A 17,285-nucleotide genomic window follows, 5' to 3' on the forward strand; every position below is an offset into this window, starting at 1 on the left:
ATTTATTTGAGATTAACCTGATAAGTTAGTTTGGAATATAAACATAGTAAATAGTCCATGACATAGTGAATATTATGGGTTCATAAAGCCGTTCCGCTTTGTAACTGAATTGGGATGATTTGGCACAGGACCTTCCTTGGCACTTCGCAATTTTTCCTTTGAAAGTGGTAAGAATTAGGTTGTGAGGAAGCCTAAGTGCTTCCAGGTACTGATGCTGTAGGATAAAGTAAATGAGATTCTCAGAGCACCAGCTTCATTGGGTGGGGATGGGGGGCCCCCTCGCAGCTACCCCCCCTTCCAGCCTTAGGAGATAGCCACACCTTTCTCCTATCGGTATTGAGCAGGTGGCCAGGCCCTCAGAACCTCACATCGATGCCGCCTTCCAGCGTACCAACCTCTCGGGCTTGGCCGGCTTACCAGCCCCGTGACACCGGTCAGCTGCGCCGCTGGGACCCCCTGGCACTACGGGTGCGACAGCCCAGCGCGTGGTCTCCAGATCTCCTTTTTCCGCCACCCCTCCCCCCACAATCCCGGAACTGGGGGCAGTGACGTCATCATCCGGGCACTGGTTGGCGGGCCAGGGTTCACAATGGAACAAAAACAAGCGGCCTCTGAGCAACGCGGCTGTGGCTCGCGCGATTAACTCTGTCCTGGCCGCATAGCCTGCCAGTCCCGATCTCCTAGCTGCTGCTCCTCCTGTGTGGTGTGCCAGATCCTTTCAGGCCTCCCTTCCCCCACTCCTGCCCGTCCTCTTGCCACTTTTGCCCTCACAACTGTTCCCCAGACGATGCCTAAGTAACGCGGTTTCGTGTGGTAGCGGGACCCTGAAGGGGCGGGGCCGAAAGAACGGAGGTGAGCGAACTATCTTTACCGCATTGTCTTCCCCTCCCCCACCCCAGCTTTCCGAGTTCCAGGCGTCTCGCTAGGCTCCGCTCCCACGGCGGCTGGCGCCACTCTCCCAGGCTTGACGTTGGGAGGAGGAGCTGAGAGAGCGGAGCGAGTCAGAGGAACAGCTGATCGAGAGAGGGGTGGGGGATAGGAGGAGGAGGTAAGGAGAGGCGGTCCTTGTAGGGGCGGGGCTTAACGGGGGCGGCGACCTCAGAGCTTTGGGCGGCTCTGGAGCTAGTGGGAGTCTGCGCCGCTGTGCTGCTTTCTTAGCCACCGCTGCTGCTGCCCCTGCCGCCGCTACTGCCGCCGCCACTGGCCGAGCGGTTTCGGAGGGAGGGGTGGTTTGCTGGATCCGCCATATTGACGAGGACGGGTATCCGCGGCTGCGGAAAATAGTCTCCGCCGCCGGCGGAGCTGCAGTCTCTCCGCACCCGGCCGGTCCGGGCCTCTGCCGCTCCGAGCCCCTCCCCGCCTTTCTCAGCTCACAGGCCTCGCGGGAGCCTGCCGCTGCCGCCTCTCACGGGAGGCGGTTGCCTCAGTGCCCGGTGCTCTGGTCGTCGCCGACAGCCAGCAGTAAACTGCGGCCAAGCGACCAGGCCCGGAGCGGGGACTGAGACGGAGAGCAGGGGAAGGTGAAGCCGTCGCTGCGGGAGGAGGAGCAGAAGGAGGTGACGCAGGAGAAACGCACCTCCCGGAGCCCTGAGCTCTGCGAGAGTCACACAGTCTGAGGAGAGAAAGGGGGAAGAGGGCCGCCGCCGGCTGAGGAGGCGGCAGCGGCCACCGCAGTTGCAGGGTGAGCGCTGTGAGCGGTGGATTCCGGCGCTCGTGTGTAATCCCCCAGTCCTGAGGCTTGCTGCAGCCTCTCGACACACTTTGTCGCCCGTCCCCCTAGGGCCTGGGATGCACCCTGGTGAGCCTTGTCCCAGGACTGAGTCGTGCTGCCGCCTCTGTTTGCCCTGCTTCTGAAGAGAAGACGCCTGTGTTGTGCGGTGAGTGGCCAACCGCGCCGGGGGACGAGCTTTTCTTGGGCCAACAGCTGGACTTGGCTGAGGGGAGGAGGGCGAGGGGTGTGTGTTTGTGCGTGTGTGTGTGTGTGTGTGTGTGTGTGTGCGCGCGCGCGCGCGCGTGTTCGCGCTGTTCCTGTCCCAGCTCGGGGGCTTCCCAGTCCGCTCGTCACCCCCCCTCCCCCCGCGCCAGGCCCGGGGTTGGATGGGCGGCCACGAGGAGGGTACGGGTCTGGGTTCTCCGAGCCGGCGTCCCGGGAGCGTGTCTGTGTGTTTTGGACTGTAAGGGAAAATGGCTGACGGCTCCGTTCCTCCTCCCCCTCCCCCCTTTCCCGTCCTGTCTGGGGCCGAGTGGGAGGATGGAGTCTCCCGGCCCTGCGGGCAGCCTCCGCATCCGCACCCGGGTCAGCGCCTGGGGCTAGAGGCTCTCGTTCCCCCGCGGCTTGCAGTTCGACGGCCGTTCTCCTCTTCATTCTCATTCCACTTGACACCAAACGCCATTACTGAGGTGGAGTGATTTGGAGCAGTAGAGCTAGGCCTCGGCTATGCCTGGCTATCGGGCCGAACGACTTGTCGGCCTCCCCCCACCCTGCTGCGATAACCCGCAGCTTCTCAGCCGGAGCTGGAGCCGGGTTATCGGCCTCCTCCACCTCCTTCGCCTCCCTCCACCCCCCCCCGCGCCCCCCTCACGAGGGCCGAAGCCGCGAAGGTTGTTTTGATGCTGAAATCGCTTCCAAGCTAGCTTGGACCCACCACCTTTCTATTTTTAACTGTTTCTGCCAAAAATAGTAGCATGTGCGAGTTCGTTAATAATAAAGCCTTCAGGTTCTTGTGATGCGAGGATTCAGGATTGATAAACGGTTCGTTTTTCATTCATTGTGAAATGTTAAGTTAAAGAGTTACGGAACAGGTGCTTGTTCTGTAATATTTGTATGCCTTTCTGTGGCAACTGGAACTTACCTTGGAATTTTTCATATTTCCCATACAACTTAAAATTAATTAAGCATGTTATTTTTGAAAGTTCCGTAGTTAAAACGTTAATTGAATTTTCCACTGTTAAGTTTACAGGTGTGTGTAATTTCTTCAAATTGTCTTTGAATTTAAAAGAGTGTATGTTAAATATTCATGTTTGTTTTGAGGGGAGGGAACTATTCCGTAGCACTCTTTCACCTGGAAACCCTTGAGTCCCCTAAATCTGCATAACATTTGTATATTTTTACTTTTGAGGAAAAAATTGGAGTACATCGATTAGGAAACTTTTCAGCAGGTACTTAACCCCCTCTTGGAGCTCATTACGTACTTTTAGTGATTAGATGGTAAGGACTGGTTAAATATGACTAGCTTGGCTTTCTTAATTTGTGCATTTGAACTTTATAAAAATAGACTACAAACTCTCCTTTAGATTTCCCTGGTCTACTGATATTAGTGGGCTGCCATTTTGGTTTCGGCAAATGTCTTCCAAGTTCTTAAAAAGATTCGTGTATTAAATATATAAATATGTCAATGTTTGTGTTCTCAATTTCAAAACTCGTGGTTTGTCTTTTAACATTAATTCTTTAAGCTTTATTACTCCAGTGTTTGGATAGAGTGAAAACGAGAAATACTTTGAATTGGTGTACAAAGGGTGAACTCAAAATGCTTCTGATAATCATATTTTCTTTTGCTTTCTCAACTAAAAAATAAGACTTTTGAACTTAACACGAATTTTATTATTCCTTTTTAAATGTTTTTTTTTGCATGAACATTTAACTTGTAATTCTCAACATATTATCTTAACGTTCTTTTGTTTGCTGACCTTGTCTCTTTCTGAGGGAAAATTTCTGGAGAGATTAACAGCAAGAACAGTACATATAAGAACCTAAGTTCTTCAGAAAGGAATTTTGAAGGACAGATTTTACCTTTCGCCAAATTATTGGGATCTCTTGGTGATCTGTAGTCTCATTTTATGGCTAGAATGCTCAAATAGGATTTACTTTGGATCTTTTATCTTTCAGGATTTTGAAATAAATTTTGACTTCTCAAGAAGAGAGATTTCATGGATATCCCCTCAGCTAATTTTCTTTGATGTGGTATTAATAATGTTCTTACAGTTTTTGCAAATGGATGCTTTTCATGAAATGAATTTGTTATGAATTTGCTAATTCTTGATTGTTGGACACAAGGGAGCATTCTTTTAGCTTATTTCATAAGGTCAATTTGAAAACTGATAGTTTTTATACTTTAGTTTCAGAATTTTAATATTGAAATATTTATTTTAATATTTCAATCTTTGTTCTAAATCGGATTATAGAAAGTTGTTTGAAAATTATAGGGGTGTGTGGTAAAGGATTACCTCTCATAAGACTTTCGTGCAGGTATGGGGGAGGGTCTGATTTTGTGGTTATTCAGCTAGTTGATTTTTTTTTAAGTTCTAAAAGAATGTAATATTTTATAACAGTCCTGCATTATAACCCCTCTTTTGCTGGTATGTTTTCTGAATCATGATATATATTTTTTAATTGAAAAATAGGATTTTAGTTTCCATTTGGTTCTTTGAGGAGCTGTATCTTTAAAAGCTTTTGTATTTATTGCTAAGTTGTCTTATTTTAAAAGTCTAATGTTAGTATTTGGGAAAGGGTTAATACATTGTACTTCAGTTTTGGCTGCACATTAGAGTCACTTGCAGGAGTTTAGAAAAGAATATAGATGCCTGAGGCCCACTCCCAGAGACTGATGAATTGGTCTGATTTGGGGTCTGAGCAAAGGTATGTTTTAAAAGCACTGTGGGTGATTTCTCATACAGTCAGGCTTGAAAACCACTGTGTTATTGCTGTGAACATGTTCTTATTGAACTTTCAAGTGGATAAATAAGATGGGTTTTTCCCCCCCTCAACTGCTTAAATCTATGTTAAACATTTTCCATTTTATTACCTTATGTAGATAATATCTCCATTTTACAGATGAAGGACTGAGGTCTGTCAGGCTCAACCAGTGGTGCTTTGACTATTATGCCACATGAGTGAAGTAACACTGATTACTTACTTTAAAAAAAAAAAAACACTTAGAACTTTTGTTTCCTATACCAGATTAAAGTTTTAAAATGATAGTAGTCTGCAATTTGGGAAATAATCTTGGTTGTCCAAGGGAGATGCTAAAGCTCTGTAGCAAATACGTTCTTTCCCTTCCATGTGTCTTCCAACATGTTTAGGTTGATAGTTTAGTTGGTGGGTGTGCTTATGATTAAAATAATGTGAGGCAACTAAACATTCTTCAAAGATGTAAAATCCAGGCATTTGTCTCCCAGTAATTTATTTAAGTTACCTCATAAGTGAACATTTAGTACCAAGCGACTATTTAGTTCAATTTGAGAATTCTGAGTTTTATTTAACCTTGTTTAATCTCTGTAAATTTTACAAAAACTTTTTGAAACTAAGGGTTTCATTTTCCATTTTTATAGTTATGGTTGGAAACTTTATAGAATGAATGGAACAACAATAACACCATTATTTTGTTCATTTCTCTTAATTTCCTTGGGCCATCATGCTGAATTCTATATTGAGAGAGGTGGGGAAGAGCCTGCTGATGTAGAACCTATGAGCATTTTTTTTTTAAAGATTTTATTTATTTGGAGGAGGGGAGCAAGAGAGGGAGAGAAACATCAGTGCAGCCCAGGCATGTGCCCCGGACCAGGGATCGAATCTTGGTGACCTTTTGGTGTGCATGTCTGTACTCAACCCACTGAGCCACCCCAGCCAGGGCTATGAGCATTCTTAATGTGGCACAAGATTTGTCAAAGATCCTTCTGTTAAATTAATGATTACTGTAGTCCTATTTTCTATGCTATAAAGTCTATCATAAGGAAAAAAGACCCCATGAAACTTCTGTTTAAGTATATTGAAGTTTGAATTGATCATTCAGTTGTTCCTATTCAATGCAGTGGCCAATGTAATACTCTTTTAAGGAATAAGGTGTGAAAAATAGACTGTTAAGATGAACTGTCTTACTTACATTTGTTCTTTAAACGTGTCTGTGCTTGTCTTGTGCACTTCAGTACACACACATATACTATACATGTATTCCACAGCAAATGGGTTTCCAATTCTATTTTTAGTCACTAACAATGATTTTTCTACCTGACTCTGTATCAATCACCTATGGAGCTTAAAAAAGAAGAATTTGCCTAGGTCTTATTCTCTGGAGATTAAAATTGAATAGGTTTGGGGTGAAAACAGGGCATTAAAAACCTCAAAAGACAATTCTGATATGCACTTAGGGTTTGTTTTGCGACTCCTTTTAGGGAAAGGGGAGGTCTGAGACTGTGGAGTTTGTGTCTTACCATTAGGCAGTAATATTCTTGCTTGCGTTAGTTTTGTCAGTCATATTGCCAAAAATTACACAAATGCAGTGAAAAGTTAAGACACTAGATGAATAGTTGGGAGAGACCAGGAGTCCACATAGAATTTTATGCACATGGACACATATATATTTGTTTATTAATTCTTACTGTGAGCACCTTAGAGTTATGGTTCCAGGTCTAATACATTATTCTGTTAAGGCATTAGTTTCCTTTTTATCCATTCAACAAATACTTACTGGGCTAGAAATTATTCTTGTCTAGAAACTTTATATTATAGGAAATGAGCATTGGACTAGCTAATCTTTAAAGTTGTACTAACTCTAATTTTGTCATTCTTTATCGTGCCCCATAGGAGAATGAATTAAGTTATTAGGCTTATACCTAGTTGTGGTATAAGTCAACGGAATTTTCCTTTTACCTTTCAGTTTCTTTAAATAAGTTAAATAGAATTTTATTCTGAGCTCCAGTCTTCTCCAGTGAGCCCAAATGTCATGTACAGTAGAAATGGGTTCTTTTAGAATTCTTGCATATTGGCTTTAGGAATCACTGTGCTTATGATGCTTTTCATATTTGCCGGATATTACATACTCTGGTGTCACCCCTTCTGCCATTCCTTTACTGTATTGATGCTCTGTAAGTTATCCCTATGCTGTGTGTTTTTTTAAAGTTTATTTTTATTTATTTTGTTTAGATTAATTTTGTCCTCCAAATTTTTTAGGTTGGTGACATCCATCTGGTTAGACTCAAGATCCTAAGTCCACTGCTGTATCCCTAGCACCTAGAAAATGCCTGGCATACAGACAGTCAATAGTAATTTGTTGGATGAGTAGTCAGTTCACCATATTATATTCTTGTTGAGTTTTCTTTTTTTCTCCCCCCCCCCATTTTTATTGCTTGGAGTCTCACTGAATTTAACCCTATTCCTTTTATGATGAGCCATCCTGAAAGGAGTCAGTCTTAGATCCAGTCAAACTCTGGTTTTCAAATGAGGAACATGGCTCAAAAAGGTGAAGCAACTTAAGATAGCATGCTTCTTCATGAAGCTACTTCCATATCTAATGAGTCGCATTAATTAGTGAATTCTTTGAATTCCATTGCTTTGGTAGTCACTTACAAAATTTATACTTCAATCTCTCCCCCATAATAGATAATCGTTAATAAACAGGGATTTTGTCCTTTATATATTATATAGCATGCAATATTACATTGTTTACAATAACTAACTTGATTGCCTGAGTGGCAAAATCTAGGGGAATATTTGACTCCAGTAACCTAGAACTGCTTGTACAAAATTGATGTGTTATGGTCCCCTTTCAGTTTATCCTTTCTGTAACTGACCAGTCATGTAAAGCTTTGAACACTTGAGACTCAAGAGTAGCCAATCATTATCAAAGGAATTGTGTTTCTCGGAATGATTTTGAGTAGTTCGGGATCCCATCCTCAGCCAAAAAGCCTGTGTAGTGGGAAGAGAAGAAAATTTAGGAAGAATAAAAAGGGCCTTTGACTTTTTTACTTTTCCTATTCTGTTTATGTTCATTTCCTTCCTGTTGCCTTTGGTGGTTATTGAGAGTTGTAAGTTTTAGTTGTTGGTTACATCCCTTTTCTGTGAGCCAGTTACTAACTGTGTCAGTGTACTCAATTAACTTGGATCCAAAAGAGCATGGAAATTATTATATAAGGCATTAGACCCATCATCTTTTTTTTATTTTAATCATTGTTCAAGTACAGTTTTCTCCCTTTTACTCCCAGTCCAGCCCACCCACCCAACCCTCCCCTGACCCATCATCTTTTTATCTACTAGTATTATCTCTAAGGTAGTTTAGAAAGATTTGGTTGCTCTCCTTGATAGCACCTCCTGGGGTTCAGAGCAGGGACCAGCATACTTTCTATAAAGGACTGGATCATTTTTGGGCTTTGTGTTCTAAGAGACAAAACTAACGATGTTAAGTAAGCTTTCTATTGATGAAATTCAAAATATAATAATTGAGTAAAATTATTTGTAATTCAGGTCTAATAAGGATAGAATTGGGGGGGGGGCTAATAAAATAGTATTTTGCCTAATTGGGGTTTAAAGCTAGTGTTCCTTGTCATCAAATTGATGATATGTATCCTTTGTTAAACCCATTCTCTGCTTATAGGCTGTGCAGAAACAGGAGGCTGGATTTGGACTGTGACCATAGTTTGCCAGACCTGGTTTAGAGCAATGTTACTCAGACCTGGAGGGCTTGTTAAAACAGATTGCTTTACCCTGCTCCGAGAGTTTGATTCAGTAACTGGAATGGGGCTCAAGAATATGCATTTCTAGCCCTGACTAGTATGGCTTAGTTGGTTGGGCGTCTTCCCACAAATGGAAAGGTCACCTGTTAGATTTCAGGTCAGAACACATGTCTGGGTTTGGTCCCTGGTTGGGTTATGCCCAAGAGGCTCTTCCTCCTTTCCTCTCTAAAAATAAAGTTAAAAAATAATGCATTTCTAACAAGTTCCCAAGAATGGAATCACCCTTGGAAAATTACTGGTTTAGACATAAATGTTAGCGTACCTACTTTTCTTTAGGCTTACCACTTTGTCTAATTTTTCTTGAATTTTAAAATTTTGTACTTTATTTTAAATTCAACAATTATGTGTTAAGTGCATATTATGTGCTAGATATTATACCAGGTAATGGGTATAAGGTGAGTGAAACAGAATTGTCCCTGTCATAGGCTAGAGTAAGTTTAAAAATCAATTTCCAAAAATGCTTTAGCCAGAGTCTGAGACAGCACTGTATTGAAAGCAGGGCAATGGTGTTTGATACTCATGTTAAAGGAAAGTTAAATTGGAAAGATGAATTATCAAAATATTTTATTAATTTGCAATATTTCATTAATTTCAGAGTTTTCATCTGAAGTCTAGCTTAAGCTTTAAGAACATATTGCTGTTAAAAAGCAATGTAGCTTATTAGGGAAAATAATCTATTCAGGGGAAATTATTCTGAATTGATGAAAGTATGCACATAAATCTAGTAGCAGTAATTTTATTTGGCAAGGGGGTTTCAGAGAAGATGCTGATAATTGTTTTTATCACTAAGAGAAGTAGCAAAAGAAACTTACCATTTTTATTGTATGTCATTTGGCTAGTTACTCTCACACTTACTGATCTCAGGACCCCTTTATACTTATTGAGGGCTCCAAAAAGCTTTTATTTATATGTGGTTATATCCAATCATACTTACTAATTAGAAATTAAAACAAGCATCAGTGAACCACACTTTGAGTAACAATGCCTTAAATTCCCAAGGAAAGTTTGCATTATCTTTTGAGTGGTTTATCTCCTATAAATTTTTCCTTTTTAATTGAGGTATAACTTGCATACACCAAGCCTGCAAATTTTAAGGGTGTAGTTTGGGAAAATTTTACAAATGTATACATCTGTATAAATACCATTTAGATCAACATACAGAAAATTTTCAGCATCCCAGAAGGCTTCTTCATGCCTCTCCTTCCACCAAAAAATATACCCCACAATATTCTGGCCTCTATCTTTCAATGAATTAGATATGCCTGATTTTAAACTTAATATAAATGGATTAGTACAGTACGCATCTCTGAATCTCACTTCTTTTACCTAAGATGATTAATTTCTTTTTCATTACTATATAGTCATTGTATGAAATATACTATGATTTATTTATCCATTCTGTTGTTGGTGGACTTTCAGATTGCTTACTGTGTTTTTTACCAATTATAAACAGTATTGCCATGATTATTATAGTACATGTTTTTTGGTGCACACCCAGAAGTGGAATTGCTGGGTTATAGGGTATGTGTGTTTAGCAATAGTAGATACTGCCAACCAGATTTCCCAAGTAGTTAGTTGTGCCATTTTAGAATCCCACCAGCAATGTAGTTCATGTTGCTCTTCCTTATCAACACTTAATATTGTCAGTCCTTTTAACTATAGCCATTTTGATGGAGATTTAGGAATATCTAATTGTGGCTTAAGTATTCATTTGGCTGTGTCTAACGATGTCTAGAATCTTTTCATGTGTTTATTGGTATTTTTGGTACTTAATTCTTGCTTACCTATAAAATTTGAAATTTGACCAGTAGGCAGCTGTTAAATCTTACAACTCAAAATCACTAGTTGAATGAATTCTTTGGAATAAGAGATTTTAAAAATGAACTTAACCGATTTATCAGGGATAAGAGGGATTAAATGTGCTAATTTAAAAAGACGCATTTTTGGCTTTAGAATATGTCTGGAAAGATCTTTGCTCTTGAAAGATTCAGTACTTCAGACTAAAATATGGCCTTCAGCTATAAACCAGGAAGACAAGAAATAACAAGTGTTAGCAAGGATGTGGAGAAAAGGGAACCCTTGTGCATCGTTAGTGGAAATGTAAATTGGTTCAGCTACTGTAGAAAACAGTATGGAGATTTTTCAAAAAAATTAAAAAGTAGAACTACCATGATCCAGCAAATGTACTTCTGAGTATCTGAAGAAAACAAAAACACTAACTCAAAAAGATATATGCACCCCCACCCATCCTCATTACAACGCTATTTTACAATAGCCAAGATGATGAATGAATGGATAAAGAAATTATGGTATGTGTGTGTATGTGTAACTATTACTATTCAGCTATAAAAAAAGAATGAGCCTTGGCTGGTGTGGCTCAGTGGATTGAGCACCAGACTGCAAAGCAAAGGGTTGCCAGTTCGATTCCCAGTCAGGGCACATGCCTGGGTTGCAGGCAAGGTCCCCAATAGGGGACGCATGAGGGGCAACCACACATTGATGTTTCTCTCCCTCTCTCCCTTTCCCTCTCTCTAAAAATAAATAAAATCTTTTTTTTTTTAAAGAATGAAATCTTGCCATTTGTGACATGTATGGGCCTCAAGGTCGTTATGCTAAGTGGAGTAGAGAAAGACAAATGTTACCATATGATGTTTCTTATAGGTGTAATCTTAAAAAACAAAAACAAACCAAAAAACCCAAACTCATCGATACAGAGAACAGATTGTTGGTTTCCACAGACAGGGGTTGGGGGGAGAGAGGGGTGAAGGGGAACAAGTTATATTTTTCATAAATTTTTTCTACTCTGCCTTTAATTATATAACTAATTTAACTAGATTTCACCCATATAAACATGTTTTAAGGAATTGGCAAGAACATAATCCTTATATACACTTAAATATATCTGATTTATTTTGATGACATTGCCGTATGTTTTAATCATCGGTGAACTTTTTGAATAGGCCAAATATTCTCAGTTAAAACTTAACACCTGCTGTTAAAGATAGGAAAAACGAAGTTATACATGCCACTCATTGGCACATGAGGTGACTGGTAGTGGTCAGATTCTGAATTACTGTTGTATTTACTATATTAAGGCTATTCCATTCCATTTTTTATGCCTTTTCTCCTTTTTCCCTACCAAACTTACTTGACCTACTACTCATCCTTATCCTTACACAACTCTAATGTTCTGAGAAATTTGTGTAGGTATTCTCTATCATTTAACTTACTTTCCCCCCTTTTCCAAACTTACTGTTAAGGAAAAATCAAACATACAGATGTAGATGAAACTCCCATCAACTAACTTGATTTCATGGATATTCTTTTTTATGTACCCCTTCTATTTTGAAACAAATCCCAGACAGCATTTCAAAATATGTCAGTATACCCCATACCCCAGTCCAATTTGGGTGTTTTCCCTTGCCTTTCTCTATTGTAAATTACAGGGTTTTAATGTAGTTCTTAGATATTCTCTTATTCTACTTTGTAAACCTCTCACAACAGTAGCTAATACTTAGTACCTGTACGTGAGGAACTGTGAACTTGCTTCATATACTTAATACATTCTTTATATTATTAAAACAGTCCTAAAAGGTAGATACTACTATCCCAGTTTTATATATAAGTAAACCAAAGTACAGCTGTTAAAGAACTTGTCAGTCAGGCTTGGACACCTTAGGTAAGTGGCAGAGCAGGTGTTCAAAGTAAGGCAGTTTATCTTCAGTCTGTACTCTTAACCACTACACTATATAATGTCTTGAGTGAATGAGCTCTGTTACTATTTTCAATTTGTCAATAGCACACAGGCAGTATTCTTTCATAAAATATACCCTTCCCATTTTAAAAATGAAGTTACCTTCTGTTCAGCTCTTACCTCATTTCATTTGTGATCTCTCTAAAAAATGACTGATCCTTGGATGTTTCTTTTAATAATGTCTCAATATAATAAGAGTGGGGGGATGCCATACTTGAATTCAATTTTTTTTTTAAATTTTATATACTACATTTAAAATTTTTAATGTTGAGTTTTTATTTTTGCTTTAACATTCTGTTCTTTTTAAATTTCATTTGCAGTAACTTGGTGTATACCTTCACTTATGATTTTTCTTTTGATTTGAGTATTAGTCATGGTATACTGCAGTCTTATTTTGAAGACGGACAGGCTTAAAAGGCTAGTTTTTCTCTTAGATCTCTCTCAGCGGAATCAGCATGTATAAAATTATATTACAGAAACAATGTAAATACATCAACTAATGAATGCAAAAATAAAATGTGTACCATACAATGGAATATTTTTGACAATAAAAAATGCTACAACTTCGATAAACCTTGTAAACAATCATGCTAAGTGAAAGAAGCCTGTCACCAAAGATTCCATATTGTATGATGGCCATTTATATGAAATGTGTAGAATAGGCAAACCTATAAAAATAGAAAGTAAGATTACATTGGGGCTGGGGGTGAGAGAAGAGACACTGGGGAATGGTTGATACTAATGGGTATGGGGTTTCTTTTCGGGGTGATGAAAATGTTCTGAAATTGATTGTGGTGATAACTGTATAACTGAATAAACTAAAAACAAGTTATACACTTTATATGGTATGTGAATTGTATCTCAAGGCTGTTTTAAAATTACAGGTAATTGAAGATAATTTCATTGACTAAAAGGAATTTCCAATTCTTTAGTTTCTTTTTCAAATTCTTTACCTTTTTTATATAATCTAACTGGAAAATCAGGTAAAAAAGGGTACCCATTGGATGCACATTGAAAATGATGATTATCAATGATCTGTCTTAAAATATTGACGAAATGAAATGAGGTCTTAGTTTTCTGAGTATTGTATCAGCATTTCATGATTTGATTAGTGATTTCTAATAGTGTTAACTGATTGTGATAAAATTTGGTAAGAGTTGTTATTAGATAACTTTGAATTGTTAACCTGTCATTTAACCTGTCATTTAATATCTTGTGCAACATTTGGTATGTCATTGTGTCTAATATTTTAAGTCACCATTGCTTACTTGCTCATTAGGTTGATTTGTTTAGGAACTGGAATTTACTGGGACCTTGCACCCTTTGTAAGTATTTAATAAAGGAATATTTAAGTAAAAGTATATCTTTCTCTTGAAAAGCAATCTGGTTGTATCTACACTATAAATGTCAGTAATTTGGAGGGTCATAGTGTAGAAAATTGTGAATATCAACTTTCTGTTTCAGTGGTCAGAACTATAAACTAACAATAGGTATCAGTGACAAGACAAAAATAACTTTGAAAGGAAGAGAGACCTTCCTTGCTAACTCAGTTGGCTTCACAATGTTGTAACAGAAGAACATTCAAGGTGTTCCTGGCTGGGTAGGGTATCTCAGTTTATTAGAGCATCGTCCCAGTACACTTAAGGTTGTGGGTTCTGTCCATGGTCAGGGCACATACAAGAAGCAACCAATGAATGCATAAGTAAGTGGAACAACAAATTGATGTTTCTCTCTCTCAAATCAGTAAATAAAAGTTGTTTAAGGGAAACATTCAAGGGTAGATTAGATGTAGAAATGCCTACATTTGGAGCAGTTAATTTCCAAGTCTTTATAATAGTCTTTGAGTACCTATCTCCCATTCTCTTACAAGGTTTTAGCCTTCACAGTATCTCTCTCTCTCTCTTTTTTTTTTTAAGATTTTATTTATTTATTTTTAGAGAGGGGAGGGGGGGAGGGAGAGAGAGAGAGAGAGAGAGAGAGAGAGAAACATCAATGTGCGGTTGCTGGGGGCCGTGGCCTGCAACCCAGGCATGTACCCTGACTGGGAATCGAACCTGCGATGCTTTGGTTCACAGCCCGCGCTCAATCCACTGAGCTATACCAGCCAGGGCTTCACAGTATCTCTTTGTTGCTTCTTTTGTGCCCAGGTTAAAACAAGTATTGTCTTTTAAAAACAAATGTTTTCATTTTTATGATATTCTTAAACAGTACATGTATTTTGTTCATGTGCACTCAAAATGTGTATTCTGCTGTTCTTTGTTAGTGTTCTATGAATGTCTGTATGATTAAGTTGATGTGTGTATAGTATTGTTAAAGTCTTGTTCTTTTTTTTTATTTGAGGTATAATTGACATCATTAGTTTCAGGTGTACAGTGTAATGATTTGATATTCATGTATGTTGCAAAATGATCACCACAGTAAGTATAGTTAGCATCCATTATTACCATACATTGTTTACCCCCCCCCAAACAAATGTTTTCCTGTTTCCTGCCCTGGCTGGTGTGGCTCAGTGGATTGAGCCCTGGCCTGCAAATCACAGAGTTGCTGGTGTGATTCCCAGTCAGGGCATGTGATCCCCAGTCAGGGGTGCAACCACACATTGGTGTTTATCTCCCTCTCTTTTTCCCTGCCTTCCCCTCTCTCTAAAAATAAATAAATAAAAATTTTAAAAGAACATTTTTCTTACGATGAAACCTTTGAAGAACCATTTTCCTAGCTACTTTCAAATATGTCAGACAGTATTAACTACAGTCAGCATATTGTACATTACATCTGCATGACTTAAAACTGGAAATTTGTACCTTTTGACCACCTTGACCCATTTTGCCCACTCCTTCATGCCCTGCCTAAGGCAGTCATCACTCTTTTCTCTGTATATGTGAGCTTGGAGTCTTTTGTTTTTGTTTTAGATTCCACATATAAGTGAGGTCATATAGTATTTATCTTTTCCTGTCTGACTTATTTCACTTAACATAATGCCTTCACAGTCTGTCCATGTTGTTGGAAATGGCAAGATTTCCTTTTTATGGCTGAATAATATTCCATTATATATATTTTAAAAATCACATTTACCCAATTAATGGTGGACATTTAGTTGTTTCAATGTCTTAGCTATTATAAATAATTGGATATATACAGGATGGGGCAAAAGTAGATTTACAGTTTGTATGGAAAATAATAAGGAATAATACAAGGGTAAACTTTTGTGTACTCACGACTATAAACCTACTTTACCCCCATCCTGTATATGTTTTCAAATTAATGTTTTTGTTTTCTTTGGCTAAATATCCAGAAGTGGAATTGCTGGATCATATGGTAGTTCTATTTTGAATATTTTGATGAACCTCCATACTGTTTTCCTTAATGGCTGAATCAATTTGCACTCCCACTAACAGTGCACAAGGGTTCCCTTTTTTCCACATCCTTGCCACCAACACTTATTTGTTGTCTTTTTGATAATAGACATTCTGCAGGTTTGAGGTTTTGGCTTCTTTTAGGATTGATGATGTTGAGCACTTTTTCATGTATCTGTTGGCTATCTGTATGTCTTCTTTGGAAAATATCATATCATCAGCTTATTTTTTAAAATATTTTTACATTTATTTTTAGAGGGGGAAAGGAAGGAGAAAGAGGGAGACATCGATGTGGGGGCCCAGCCTACAACCCAGGCATGTGCCCTAGACTGGGAATCCAATCAATGACCCTTTGGTTCTCAGGCCAGCACTCAATCCACTGAGTTGCACCAGCCAGGGTCCATTTTTTAATCAGATTTTTTTTTTTGCTTTTGTTTTATTTATATTTTGGATATTAACCCCTTATCAGATATATGATTTGTAAATAGTTTCTGCAATTCAGTAGGTTGCCTTTTCATTTTGTTGCCTTTGCTGTGCAAGAGTTTTTTTTGCATGTAAGCCCCGTACTATATCCGTGATTTATAATGTTTCTCACATTTCGTGGGTTGTCTTTTCATTGTCTTGATAGTGCTCTTTGAAACACAAACATTTTTCATTTTGATGATCATTTTATCTGTTTTGTTCCTCCTCTTTCTGGTGCCATATCTCGAAGAGTCTGTTGCTAAATCGTAGGTCATGGAGATTTACTACAATGTTTTAGCTTAAGAATTTTATAGTTTTTAATTTTATGTTTAGGTCTGTGATCCAGTTTGAGTTCATTTATTCTTTTATTGAGAAGTGTATTTCTATATGTAATAGACCTGATCATCCATTGTGTATACATAGCTTTTTATTCGGTGTATTTAAATCAGTTTAGAAAAGAAAGGAGAAGAAATGCATTTATAAAGTCTTTTTATGTTTTATTTTTTAAAGATTTTATTTACTTCTTAGAGGGGAAGGGAGGGAGAAAGAGAAAGATCAAGGTGCGAGAGATATATCAATTGGTTGCCTTTCCCATGCCCCCAGCTGGGGGGCCTGTCCTGCAACCCTGGCATGTGCCCTGACAGGGAGAACCTGCAACCTTTTGGTTCACAGGCCAGCACTCAATCCACTGAGCCACACCAGCCAGGGCTACTGTTTTTATAGTTATATTTGCTAGTGCTTTTCCACTGAGGATTGGCTCTGCAAACCCTTTATGTAGTCATGGAGGAAGTCAATCTCTGGCTTCATTTTTGAAAGACTTTTGGGTCATTCCTCCCCCACCCCAGTACATTTGAATATGTCTTCCCTCTGATTCCATGTTTTCTGATAAGAAATCAGTTTATATTCTTATGGAGAAACCTTTTTATGTGATTGACTCTTGCTGCTTTCAAGATTCTCTTTGTGTTTGGCTTTGACATTTTTTAAAGATGGTTCTCAGTCTGGTCTGTTGCATTTATATCACTTGGAGTTCATTGAACTTCTTGGATTTATAGGTTAATGTTTTTCATTGGGGGGGAATTTTGGGCATTATTTTTTCAAATACTTTCTCTGTTCCTTTCCTCTTCTGGGACTTCATTATGTGTATATGGCAGTTTGCTTGTGTCCCACATTTCTGTGAAATTCTCATTTTCTTTTTCTCTGTTTTTTTTCAG

At 39.0% G+C, this 17,285-nt stretch overlaps 1 protein-coding gene across 5 annotated transcripts in view; it reads left to right on the forward strand.

Moving 5' to 3' along the window:
- The first annotated feature begins 625 nt into the window (after positions 1-625).
- Positions 626-17,285, forward strand: part of USP9X (ubiquitin specific peptidase 9 X-linked) — a 112,854-nt gene continuing 96,194 nt past the window's right edge. For 3 of the 5 annotated variants that reach the window (XM_045860603.1, XM_045860602.1, XM_045860604.1), the window contains exon 1: positions 1,219-1,877. The gene's annotated coding sequence lies outside the window, so the exon portion shown is untranslated. Of the gene's footprint in view, positions 853-1,218; positions 1,878-17,285 lie in introns of those variants that run through there. The other 2 variants (XM_045860601.1, XM_045860600.1) reach the window with 2 other exon arrangements.

The sequence above is a fragment of the Phyllostomus hastatus genome, unplaced genomic scaffold, assembly GCF_019186645.2.
Source record: "Phyllostomus hastatus isolate PE091 unplaced genomic scaffold, TTU_PhHast_1.1 phas_scaffold_200, whole genome shotgun sequence".
Lineage (NCBI taxonomy): Eukaryota > Metazoa > Chordata > Mammalia > Chiroptera > Phyllostomidae > Phyllostomus > Phyllostomus hastatus.